Source organism: Ptychodera flava, chromosome 1 (genome assembly GCF_041260155.1).
Source record: "Ptychodera flava strain L36383 chromosome 1, AS_Pfla_20210202, whole genome shotgun sequence".
Lineage (NCBI taxonomy): Eukaryota > Metazoa > Hemichordata > Enteropneusta > Ptychoderidae > Ptychodera > Ptychodera flava.
This window is the reverse complement of record NC_091928.1, coordinates 62,614,109-62,626,439: the sequence shown is the minus strand read 5'-3', so window position 1 is coordinate 62,626,439 and position 12,331 is coordinate 62,614,109. Positions and strand designations below refer to the sequence as shown.

Sequence of the window (12,331 nt, the reverse complement as noted above, 5' to 3'; positions counted from 1 at the left end):
GCCATTATACGATGTCGCTCACATTTTATCAGAACTGGTACATACCAGTATGGGTACCAAAGATCAACCAGAAAAACAAGAATGACAAAAGCAAGTAAAGGTCTGCAACTGAGGTACTGGAGGTCATCTTTAGGAACATGCATATCAACTTCTATAGCAATGGGACAAGCAGATCCTACATACATAAGCAAATGTCAACAAAAAATTAGCCAGAGAAGCTTGACAAAAAGAAAAGGTGGGAGAGTGGGGAAAAAAGAGTAGGAAAAATCATAAAAGGGATCTTTTAAAAAGGAATGCTACCTCATCAATCTTCTATCCCCTACCCCTCCTGGATATCAAATGTTCCACCCCTTGGTTGACCAGCTGGTAGAAAATGTATTTACAACTTTGGGGATGTTTTAATTAATGCTATGAGTGCTATTATTCAAATGTAAACAGCACTTAAATCAGTTACAGATAGTGAAATTCCTTCCACTGTGGGGGGGGGGGGGGGGGGATAATGACATCTGGAATTATCCTGGATCCAAATTTCTCATCAGTTCTTGTGTGTCTTACATGCAAAAGTTGCAAAAATTGGTTTGCAATGAGAAAATTTACCTCAGCTCTGTTTTCAGAATCAAATTTTACTACAAATTGATATTAAACAAGACAAAATTATGTTCACAGCCTTCGAAACTGTCTCACAACAAATCCTTGGTTGGTGTAGGTCATTTAAGGTCACAAAAGAAAATTACCTAAAATATAGATATTTGGGGGTTTCCCAACACTTTGAGCAGAAAATTTATCTAATAACATCCCTCGGGACTTTTGTACCAAATTACAAAGCTATCAGACAAGTACTTTTGAGAACAAGTTTTCTTGACCAAATATGACAAAATTGTCTTAAAAATACAAATTTGTATATTTCAGGACAATTTCCACATATCTAACTATTGTCATCCCTGGACATCTGTACACCAAATGTAAAAGCCGTCTGTCCAGGGGCTTTAAAATGAAAATATTTTTTACAATTTTTTGACCAAAAATAAAATTGCCCCAAAACAGTAATATTTCCAATTTTGTCGGAATTTCAACAATTAGAAGGGTAACACCCTTGCAAACATCCAATCCAAATTTGAGAGCAATTGAGCTAGCGGTTTCAGAGAAGAAGAAATTTTACTTAAAATGAGAAAAATAACCAAAAAATTCAGCTAAAATATAAAATTCAAGAGATCTTCACAATATTCATCAAACTGATTTGGATCAACCTTTAGTAACCTGTAAACCAAATATCAAAGCTATCAGATTAGTTATTCTTGAATAAAAAAAATTTTGACCAAAAATCGGAAAATTGCCCCAAAATTACAAATATAAAAATTTCAATTCAATTTGTATACACTTGACTGATGTCATCCTGAGGAACATGAGCAATCAGATGAGTGGTTTCAGAGTTAAACATTTTTTGACTAAAAACTGAAAAAATTACCTGAAAAATAGAAACATGCAAATTTCATCCTAAATTTTACACATCTGCTTTAGAATACCTAAAGGAACCTGCACAACAAGTTTCAACCCTATCTGACCAACCGTTATAGAGTTTTAGCGATTTGCAGGGTTTTCCTTTTTTCCCCCTCATTTGCATATTTTTGACACTGACAAGTTCATTTGAACAAATTCACATCTCCACCCCTAGGTGCACCTGTACACCAAATACTAAGACAGTAGGTTCTGCCGTTTAGCTGTTTTTGATGTGGACGGACATACATACATACATACATACATACATACATACATACATACATACATACATACATACATACGTACATACATACATACATACAGACATGCAAATGAACTGATTCAGCTTATACGATTACCTCACATTGGTATACCAAATGTGAGCTAAAAATAAAGACAAAATCCATGTCTTATTAGAAACATTATAAAACTTTATTAAGGATCTAAAGTTTGAAATAGGCTGTAATTGATTTGGGAATACTACTGGAAAATGTCAAACAAAGTCCCATCACTCAATCCTTGTAAGGAAATCTGGTTGTCAAGGCAACCAATATGATATTTTCAAGTTGATGCTCACTTTATCACAGTAGGTATCCCTAACTTACACAAAATAAGCAGAGTTGGCATTCACTAGTATTAATAAGGAGGTTGTGAGTGCAAAGTAACTACAGTATTGGTACTGTAACTAGCTGTAACCATGCCAACCTCACTATGGAAACCACTGGATGACTACCTTGGAGGACATGACCTTTTAAATATTATACAAAGCTAATACAACAACCTACCACTTGATATATTGCACATCTTAACTCTTGTGGAAACAAATGTTAAAAAATATAATCCCAGTGTTGTATTTTGGCAAGTAGAAAGAGTTCCTAAAAAGAAAATGATGAAAGATTTGAAACTGATTTTGACCCAGACATTTTAAAAAATGACAAAAATTCAATAAATACAACTAATGAGGATACCTCAATTACATAAAATTACCAACAACTTAGGGATTTCATATTTACATGTCACCTTATTTATACTAAATTTATACTAAATTCATGAAATGCTGCTCCACAGAGGTTGCCATGGTAATAGTAACAATGTTATGGAAAGGTTGCCCATGTAACTAGAACATTACTTTTCTAGTTGCAATGGGAACCAAAATGCCCCAAACTGAGGTTGGCATGGTAACATGATGATGACACTATCTATATGCTAATTTTTCTAAACTACACTAGAGAACATCAGAATTCAAGTTAGAGTTCAAAGGTCATTGAGGAGGAGACTATATTGAAGATGTTTGACCCCAAACAACAGTCTAATGCTTACCATCAAGTCTTTCATAAATAATTGGATATTTACAAAAAATGCATTACTTTTATTTACACTCGGTTGGGATTGACAAGGGGATTGCTTTCATTAAAAAATGAAATGGGAATCCAAAGTGGTTTACAATATCCCCTATCTTGGATGTTTTTATACAATTCACTACATAGTGGAGTTCAACATTCCAGTATTGATGATAATATCTAATTATCCTAGGTCTTTTAATTAACTATCACTGTAAGGACCATATACAATAGATTACATAAGAATTCTACATGTACTAAAAAGATGCAATATCTTTCAACAGCTTTGCATAATTTTTTTTTCTTTTTCAGTAATTTTACAATATTTTCATTTTTAATATTTGTAAGAGCAATACACCTTGATTAGAATATTTGCACCGTTGCTAACCAGATATCAGAAAGAGAATTACTATTTGATGAATTACAGGTATTTACAAGCATTAAGAAAGTTGAGACAAGACTCAAATAACATTCCATTGTCAAAGATTCTACCAATAAATGTGAAATTTGGTTTGAAACATGATCACATTGTATGCTTCAAACTCATGTATATCTAGATTCCACAGCTCTGCTACAATGGTGACGGCAAGGCTTTCATGATATCAATACTTCCAACTATATTATTTACCTACCATGCTTTGAGTTTTGACTCCCACATTCTACCATTTACCTACAATACTTTGATTCCCATGATTCTACCATGTACCTACAATGAATTGACTCCCATGATCCTACCATTTACCAACAATGCTTTGATTTCCATGATTCTACCGTATATCTACAATGCTTTGACTCCCATGATTCTACCATTTACCCACAATGCTTTGACTCTTAAATATACTGCCTGACTCCCTCTATTCATTCACTACCCATGATTCTTACTTTGTACTGGTGCATACCCATAATGCACTGCAACACTACCACTTTGCTATGAGGTTGGATGATAACATATCTAGTAAGCAGAGCGTAAGTTAGGCAGAATGACAACTGAATTCTAAATTTGTAAGACCTGGATTCTGGTGAAAATAAAACCAGAGATAAAGAATAAACTGAGGTAGCCATTGTCTTACTCCTCCTTGTACTCAAACTTTGCATGCAAATATTAGATCCACTTCTAACTTCCCTGCCTTCAGCATTTACAGTTATAAATAAATTAGACAACACACAGACTAAAACATCCTATTTTTACACTTTTGTCAGACGACTATCACCTGCCACTCTAGGCGATGCAGTTTTACTATAAGAAAGTTCTGCACAGCAACAGAAAAAAATAAATAAATAGAATAAGTGTGGTAAGAACAATAAATTTGACTGATAAGAGATAAAACAAAGCCATTGGTAGAAACAATAGCTACACAAGAATTTATAAATGACACATTGAAAACGATGTGCATATTATAACGGATTGTCATGAAGCAGAAAATAACAATGCAGCTGACAGAATAAATAAGATGCCAAAACAACAAAACAATAAATAAACTGTTTATTATTGCTTGTCAAAGTGGTGTTTGCCCTGATTTAGTAACAGTTGCTCAACATACACATCAACAATGTCATCTTCCTACAAAACTAACAAACATTTCAAATTTCAATTACGGCAACTTTTCTGCTACTCAAACAAATCTCCTCTTTAAAATGTTTTTGAGACAGTTCCTTGAGGCCAGTTCATCATCTCCTTCAAGACACTTCATTATCTCCTTCAAGACACTTCATTATCTCCTTCAAGACACGTCATATCTCCTTAAGGATGGATCCAATTTAAGTCTCTCTTGTCACCTCTCTTCATCTTTGGCTTGTTACCTTGTGTTGGTTCCATCCAAAGTTCAGAGTCAGCTCCCTAGGTGAGTCCTTTGAAGTCTGCTCTGTGAGGTTAGTCTTTTGAAGTATGTTTTCATACAGGACTTCCTAAACAATCCTTCTTACACATTGTCAGAATTCAGTCAGATTGTCACATGGTAGTATCCTCCTTTCATACTTGTCCTGCAATACCTGGCAAAGAGTAGCAATTTCAACATTAACGACAACAATCTTTTCATGATGATCTAGCCCCCTCCCCAAATCACCTTATGCGTTTTTACTGGGTCCAAGGAACATCAATTAAAACAAGAAGAAGTTTAAATGTTTTGGAGCTGCTGTTATAATCTCTCAAAAAGCTTTCTTTTGAAGTTAGGCAAGGATGGTGCACAATCATATATTTCTCTTTATAACAATGGAATAGACTGCATGAAAGACTAGCATGATAACCTATCATTTCAAATAAAGCATGCATACAATAATACATACAACACTTTAAAAATTTTCTAAGTTCATCTAAACCATTACCAAAAGCCACACACAGCTATTTAAACATACATATATGGTACGTGATGATACTTCAATAAAGTCATTGTCAATGACATAGTCCCAGCTAAATATAAGTTTGTCTATGTAAAACAGTAAAAGTGTACAAATGTGATTGTAAATGCAGTTTCCAAGCCAAGAAATGTCAAAAAGGCAAAAGTGGCGACATATCCTGAATATGCCTTGTTCATTTCAACAAATGGGATCATAACATCAAAATTACACAAATGGGATCATAACATCAAAATTACACAAATGGTTGTAGAGGACACTATCACATACAATCTTTAATGACTATTTGATTATGGTCAAAGTGTATTGAAATGGGGTCGACTTTAATTTTCCTGTAGCATGCTGGCAAAAGAATTGTTTTGGCTAGGTCAGGTTTTGTAGAGGATGACAATGGCGATAGCGAAATAGTCCCAGGATAGAAATTGAAGCAAGTATCTTAACTGCAAGTAGTAATGGACAGTTATCAAGTTAAGTGGTGGTAACAGGGGGCTATCAAATGTAATCTTGCAAGAGTAGCTGGCGTTTTGTTCCAAGTGAACTGGATGGGGTTCACTTAGATGTTCATGTTCAATTCTAAAAAAGTGAATAATGATGACATCTTCCCTAGGTTTTGTAGAGGAGGACAGAACTACAGTAAAATACTTCTGGGATAGAAATCAAGATAAAAAGTACCCAGTGTACATGTATAAACTTGTGTTTCACTACACTGCATACATCTAAACAATACATTTAAACATATAATCAACAACAACAGTGTTCTGTTGTAATGAAAAATACTATGATAATCATGTCATGTACAACATAATGCAATCAAGCAAGCATGAAAAACTTCAGAAAATGGCTGCCTGGCAGTCAGTCATATTGGATTGTATCGTGAAGAAATTTGATTTCAAAGATGGCGGTTAATACAGCTTTGAGCTATATGAAAGTCATAGAGTGTTGTCGTTGTGCCAAGTTTAAAGACATTTACCGAGGCATGTCTTAGTAATGGCTCTGGTTACTAAAAAAATGCAAGAAAATTGCTCTATGGCAGCCATATTGGATCACATCATGAAGGAGTTTGTTATGTAAGCAGTTGAGTGTTCTCCTTGGGCCATGCAAAATAAATTTGCCAAGGTATGTTTTAGTAATGGCTCTGGACATTAAAAGGTGGCAAGAAAATGGCCACCTGGTAGCCATGTCAGATATGGTACCATAAAAACATTTGACTTGCTCATAGAGTATTGTCCTTGTGCCAAGTTAGTAAGAAATTTGTATGTAATGGCTCTGGACTTGAAAAAAATACCGCAATTATACGGTGTCGCTCAAATTTGATCAGAATTGGTACATACCAGTATGGGTACCAAAATTCAACAATAAATGTTGTTTCTATCTGTTCAGTGCAGGAAAATTCTACGTTGATGTTATGACAATGATTTCTGCACTGTACAATCAGAAAAACAACAAGAAATACTTAAACCAGAAAAACAAGAATGACAAAAGTAATTAAGGTCTGAAACTTTAGGTACTGGAGGTCAACTTTAGCAACATGCATAGCAGAAAGGCAGCTAGCCCCCCTTAGTTTGACCATAGCAATCTTCCTCCCCTCTACTGACGGTCTTCCTCCCCTCTACTGTCTATGGTTTGAGCAGGTCTGTTAATATGTGACAGTTCATAAGCAATGACAGGAAATGACTCAAGTCAGTGGAGTAAGCCTGTTTCAAGCCTGTTTCAGGATTTCGCTTTTTCTTATCTCATTTGCACATTTTTGACACTGATGTGTTCATTTGAACAAATTCACATCTCAACCCCTACATCTACCTGTACACCAAATACTGAGACGGTAGCTTTGGGGGTATGGGAGCCTTTGTGTAAGACGGACACACATCCGCACATACCCACAAATATACAGACATACAGACGCCACTCAGACTCATCATATAAGCTCTTTTTTGGTATTTATATATAAAACCAAATATGAGCTAAAAATTGCAAGAAAATGGCCACCTGGTGGGCATTGGATCCCATTATGAAGACATTTAACATGCTTAGTGTGTTGTCCTTGTGCTAAGTCTAAAGAAATCCTTGTTCAAAGTATGAAAACAATTGCTTCGAGCATGTCTGAGATATCTGCATGGACGGACGGACATACCGAGCACAATTTATAAGTCCCCTGGACTTTGTACGTGGAGGCTAACAGAGGAAATTCTTCAATCTAAATAAATGTTTTCTTATATTAGTTTAAGTTATAAACATACCAATATCAAAGATTGACATGTTGAGTGAGATACCTGATTGAGATTCTTCATCCAATGTTGTAAATAAGCTGTATCATTGACTTGATTTTATCTGATGGATGTTTGTCGGCTGATGTAATAATACGCATGATAGGATTCACAACGGACTCTACAGACATCTCAGCTCACACTGGCATTGTTCACTGTCATCTCAGGCAGTCACTGTAGAAGTCATTTACAATACCTTGGATTACACTTGATTTGAAAGTCTTCTTTGACAATATTTGGTATTTAGCTCCAAAAGATAAATTTGTCTTCAATGATTCTGATGCAACGACTTTGCTGGCTGGCTTGATGAAAATTATCAGGAAATGTCCATGGTGACCTCGAATACTGTAGATGGTCTGACCAATCATGTAGATTGTACATCAATGAAGCAATAGACTGGTGGTCTGCATCAATATAGGTAGACTTTTTTCTATGAGGCAATAGGTCACTGTCATTTAATGTTACTCCAATGATGAGATGTGCAATATGTAGATCTTCACTGAAGGTGTCTTGTGCAGTGATTGGTTGTATGACTTCCATCTTAATGTCAATAAATTATTCTTGGACTGCGATTATCAGCTTTCCATGCACACTGAAGTAATGGATGTTTTGGCTTGGACAAACATTCATGTTGTCATATGGATCTTCAAAAGCTCACTGTCACAAAAATCATGGCAACTAATTCAAGGTTCAGGTAATGTTATGCTTATCATTGATCAGTTCCATCATACTAATGAAAAATAGCTTCGTGCGTAGATCAAATTATAAATGTCATTTGTGAATAATAGAACACATATGTACAACATTGATAATGTCATTAAATGCTTCTCAGGTAATGAGCTGTGGACTATACAGAGTTAAATGTCAGCCAATGATTCTTGAAAATGACGAACTACAATTCTGTAGATGGCTGGTGTAATGGATTCTGTAGATGGTCAGATGGTCTGGGCAATGAATCCTGTAGATGGTCTGGGCAATGAATCCTGTAGATGGTCTGGACAATGAACCCTGTAGATGGTCTGGGTAATGAATCCTGTAGATGGTCTGGGTAATGAATCCTGTAGATGGTCTGGGCAATGAATCCTGTAGATGGTCTGGGCAATGAATCCTGTAGATGGTCTGGGCAATGAATCCTGTAGATGGTCTGGGCAATGAATCCTGTAGATGGTCTGGGCAATGAATCCTGTAGATGGTCTGGGCAATGTATCCTGTAGATGGTCTGGGCAATGAATCCTGTAGATGGTCTGGGCAATGAATCCTGTAGATGGTCTGGGCAATGAATCCTGTAGATGGTCTGGGCAATGTATCCTGTAGATGGTCTGGGCAATAATGGATCAGCTGTACACCAACATCACTAATGTCACTTTACATTATCATAGCATAGAAACTGATGAACTTTGCATTAATGGTGAGCTGTGTGTATGTAGAAGATACATAAATGCAAGTAAATGTTTTGTGAGCAAGGAAAAGCTAGGTATCACATACAGCAACATAACGAAATCTTGCTTCTACGATGATGAGCTGTGCGCTATGCAAATAAATGTCCCTAAATGAACCTAAGCGGCATAGAGGTGGATTAATTCCATCAAATGTCATCAGGTTCAGATGAGCTGCCATTGGTTCAATGTCACCATATGTCTTTTGGGCTATGATGAGCTGTTCCATGTTCCATGATAATTTTATGAGATGTAGATCACTATGATAAGCTGTGCACCACGTTTCCCAGTGTCACGTTTTCTTGGCTAATTATGAGATGACTGCTGCATGGATCATGTCAATAAAAGCTTCTTGGGCAAGGATGAAGTATGCACTAAATGTATCAATGTCACAAATTATTTCTTTGTAAATGAACCACACACCATTTGAACCAATTATGTAATCAAGTATTTCTTGGTCAAGGATGAGCTGTACTTTACACAAATGTTGCTACACATGTGTCTGGGAAAATGGCTGGATTATTGTCACAAAATGTTTCTTGGGCAATGAACTGCATTGATCATTGTATTGTTGTATCAATGGCAAGGATGAGCTGTATATCAAACAATCACTATCCCTAAATGGTTTGTGAGCATTGAGATGGGCATTACATAGATCCACATGTCATTGATTAAACATGTCTCTGCCAATGATGAGTCCTGTAGCCCCAGATCGATATAATTAAATGTTCCATTGGCAAGATGACCTGCACATCAGATGATGAACGTCACTAAATGTTTCTTTGGCAATGGGTTGGATACCACATACATCAATGCCACATAATGTTCTTGGGCAATGAGTTGGTTACCACATACATCCATGTAACTGACTGTTTCTTGGACAATGAATTGGATACATCAATGTCTCTAAATGTTTCTTGGACAATGAGTTGGATACCATGTACATCAATGCCACTTAATGTTTCTTAGGCAATGAGTTGCTTACCACATACATCCATGTAACTGACTTTTTTTGGACAATGAATTGGATACAACATACATCAATGTCACCAAATGCTTTTCGGACAATGAGTTGGATACAATGTACATCAATGCCACTTAATGTTTCTTAGGCAATGAGTTGGTTAACACACATATGTTACTAAATGTTTCTTGGACAACAAGTTGGATACCACATACATCAATGTACTAAATATTAAAAAAGAAATGAATAACAATATCAAAATGGATAACAATATCAACAATCTTATTAATTGTTAGTTTGATAATGTTGAGATGAATAGAATGACTTTCAATCACGCTCAATGTATCTTGGGGAATGTATCACATATAATTTTGCCATTCAATCTATAGATTGCATGATCATGAGTTGCACTGTATGTGGAGTATACAGTGTAAAAGAGGTTTTGTAAAAATGGACTGTGTATATTCAATTAATGTTGCTATCTTTGACCTCTTAGTGCTGATGAGAGCAATCACCTGGAGATATGCTTTTCTGCAAAAGCACTGGAACCTGAATATCAGTGGGAAACTTCCAATTGCAAAGTTTCAATATCATGTTGGATGTGACTGCTGTTTGTTTTACTACAAGTAATGTTGGCCATCAAATTCAAATTTCACAGAATGTGTTTTTTCATATGTAAACTTATCAATAACCTATCACAAAAAAACAGTAGTCATATCTGACACATTGATTCATTATGGCAGTGATAGTTTGGCTGAATTCTTGTCATGCAGTCACTGAGTGAAAATATGGTAGAGAATCGTACAGTCCAGATCAACCATTTCACCAATGTGGCTTGGTTCAAACGTATTCTTATGTTTGGCAATTGTAAACAGGGAAACAGGTGAACTTATTGAAGTTTTTTCTGTAGTTTGGAAAAAAGTTCTGCCTCATACACTTTCGATCCTTTCCTATATGAAGCAAACCAACCTTTTCCTGCTGAAAAAATGCAATTTACATGTTGAATGAATTAGCATATTTGGTGGGTCTTTTTATCTATTTCATAACCCTCTGTAAATCTGGTGGGCAGATTTATGATAATAAGTTTTGTGGCAGTTGTTCAGCTGTATTCAACATAAAGATGAAAAACTCCTGTCCATGTACCAAGTACTGATGGCAGATAATTGTATTGGTTGTTAACTACCAACAACCCTACCTAACAACCCTATTATTATTAATGATATGTGGTATCCATAACTTATATTATCCATTTTGTTGATTATTGTTTCTATTTTTCTGCAATTAATGGCAAACATTGAAAGACAATGCTTAGCGACAACAATATTCAGGCTGACTGCATGCAGGTTACGAACATCACTTCAAGGTGCTGATAAGATATAGCTGGAATTTGAACTGCTTGAGCTGAAACTCAGAGCCTCATTGTTGGCGTTACATTTTATACTATTGCTGCTTGCTTCACTTCGAGAGGTTCACTGACAGCTGTTTATCTGGGATCATCACAGATGGCATTCAATAAAATTATTCTTTATCATAGCCAGTGTGGATATTCACGGTCAGTAAACAGAGTGGGACAATCATTATTGGTGTTTGGTACATCACAGAATGTCAATTGTACAGTTGATGACTGTCCCTGCCACTGTTCAATTGGTGACTGTCCCTTTCACTGTTCAATTGGTGACTGTCCCTTTCACTGTTCAGTTAGTGACTGTCCCTGCCACTGTTCAGTTGGTGACTGTCCCTGCCACTGTTCAGTTGGTGACTGTCCCTGCCACTGTTCAATTGGTGACTGTCCCTGCCAGTGTTCAGTTGGTGACTGTCCCTGCCACTGTTCAGTTGGTGACTGTCCCTGCCACTGTTCAGTTGGTGACTGTCCCTGCCACTGTTCAGTTGGTGACTGTTCCTGCAATTGTACAGTTGATGACTGTCCCTGCCACTGTTCAGTTGGTGACTGTCCCTGCCACTGTTCAGTTGGTGACTGTCCCTGCCAGTGTTTCAGCTGATGACTGTCCCTGCCACTGTTCAGTTGGTGACTGTCCCTGCCAGTGTTCAGTTGGTGACTGTCCCTGCCAGTGTTCAGTTGGTGACTGTCCCTGCCAGTGTTCAGTTGGTGACTGTCCCTGCCACTGTTCAGTTGGTGACTGTCCCTGCCAGTGTTCAGTTGGTGACTGTCCCTGCCAGTGTTCAGTTGGTGACTGTCCCTGCCAGTGTTCAGTTGATGACTGTCCCTGCCACTGTTCAGTTGGTGACTGTTCCTGCAATTGTACAGTTGATGACTGTCCCTGCACTGTTCAGTTGGTGACTGTCCCTGCCACTGTTCAGTTGGTGACTGTTCCTGCCAGTGTTCAGTTGGTGACTGTCCCTGCCAGTGTTCAGTTGATGACTGTCCCTGCCACTGTTCAGTTGGTGACTGTCCCTGCCAGTGTTCAGTTGGTGACTGTTCCTGCCAGTGTTCAGTTGGTGACTGTCCCTGCCAGTGTT

The 12,331-nt window shown here is 37.0% G+C and overlaps 1 long non-coding RNA gene across 1 annotated transcript; it reads right to left on the bottom strand.

The window, feature by feature from the left end:
- Nucleotides 1-1,907: 1,907 nt before the first annotated feature.
- Nucleotides 1,908-11,839, bottom strand: LOC139142608 (uncharacterized). The gene is made up of 2 exons (XR_011554426.1): nucleotides 7,460-11,839; nucleotides 1,908-4,826 (listed from the first exon to the last, which is right to left on the bottom strand). It is a non-coding gene; the product is annotated as an uncharacterized lncRNA (long non-coding RNA).
- Between the last annotated feature and the right edge of the window lie 492 nt (nucleotides 11,840-12,331).